This window comes from Morus notabilis, unplaced genomic scaffold, assembly GCF_000414095.1.
Source record: "Morus notabilis unplaced genomic scaffold, ASM41409v2 C11434153, whole genome shotgun sequence".
NCBI lineage: Eukaryota > Viridiplantae > Streptophyta > Magnoliopsida > Rosales > Moraceae > Morus > Morus notabilis.
Window position 1 is genome coordinate 1 of NW_010387305.1, and position 1,714 is coordinate 1,714.

At 41.9% G+C, this 1,714-nt stretch overlaps 1 pseudogene; it reads right to left on the bottom strand.

Annotated features, from left to right (window-relative positions):
• Window positions 1-42: 42 nt before the first annotated feature.
• On the bottom strand, window positions 43-1,554 carry LOC21383841 (annotated as a pseudogene).
• Window positions 1,555-1,714: the final 160 nt, after the last annotated feature.

Here is a 1,714-nt window from a genome sequence, read left to right on the forward strand (position 1 = left end):
ATAGGAACACTTTTGTCAAAAGTTTAGATTGGAAATGATAGCTGCGGGACAAAGAAAGATTTTAATTGCATCGTTGTAAAATATGACAACCTGATGCGTTAAAGACCTAATAAACCAGATTTTGATGCATTTACTCTCCCTTGTCAGCCAAAGCGCTATCAAACAAGGATTAAACAAGACAAACAGACACCAAGCAATGGCCGTATAGCTTCTACAAATTCCAAATTCTACATATCTAAACAATACTTCAAGGTCATATTGAAAAACTCATCAAAATGTTTGTACAAAACGCTGGATTAGTTGCAATTGTTTTTGAAACTAGGACGCGATACAAGCCTCTCATATCTCACTTTTGTTAATGCAGCTAACAGATTGATGAGAAGCGGCAGATTCAACTATGTTTCAGTACAACTCATATCTCTCCCAGATAAATCTGCTTGTCACTACTGCAAGATCCAATGATTGGCTCACTGGGGTGGAAGACGCTCTCGTTCACGGATCCAGTGTGCCCGGGGAGTTTATACAAGATGCGTCGAGAAGTAGTATCCCACATGTATACCATCCGGTCGGAACTACCAGCAGTAACCTTGCTTCCATCAGGAGACCAGCTACATTTCAGCAGGTTCTTTTCAAAGTTGTGTTGCTGCCCTTCCAATATCTTCACACAGCGGTTCTGCGGCGCATATGGCCGCATATCCCAAATGCAGAGCTTGCAGTCCATTCCATTGGTCAGAAGATAGGAGCCATCAGGGCTCAACGACATACCAGTTATCATATCTTGATGCCCTTGAAGTGTCATCATTACTTCACCCTTGCGCAAGTCCCAGACCTTGACATCATTGTCAATACCACCCGTGTAGATCTTATCGGATGCATCTGAGAAGCTTACTGCTGTAATTTGGTATTTGTCTGGAAATGTTTGGATCGCACCTCTTTGACGCATATCCCATAGTTTGGCAGTCCCATCATCAGATCCGCTGACTATTAGAGGAGGACCCCTCCTGGATGGGCAGCATGAATTCACAAATGAGGAATGCTCAGCCATCTTCTTAATTTGTTTCCCCGTTTCGACATCCCATGCCCTGAGAGTTTTGTCCGGACTGGCTGATATGATCTGGGACCCATCAGTAGTCCAGTGAAGATCCAAAACTGCATTCTTGTGCCCTTTTAAGACCATGAAGTTCTTACATTCTCCATGCACATACCATAAGAAAATTTCTCTGTCATGCGACCCAGACGCAACCACCGTTCCAGCCGGATTAAACTTCATTGTGTATATAGCACTCTGATGACCTGTCAGCAACATGATTGGCGATTCCAAACTGGAAGTCCTTTGTTTTCCATTTTGCCCAGGTGCTTGGGGAGCGTTATACGGTACAGTTGCCCATTCCATTGGCCTAGGACCAACTACAGACAGAGCATTTTCACCCTCTGTAGGAAGAACTTGCATCTTTGATCTCCTGGTATTTGAAGAGCAGAATCTAGTTACAAAAGAATTCCAATCCATACAAAAAGGAAAAATAAAACCAATGCTTAAGTGACTTGGAAAAAACAGAACCCAATAAAGGCAACAATTTCGGCCGATACAAGTCAATTGATTGTATGAACAAATAAAATTCAAGCTTTCAAGAATCTTAGTTTGCAAAGAATCATCTAATAAAAGAGCTCTCACATGAAAACTTCTATTAGTATATAGCAGAAGGAAACTATATCA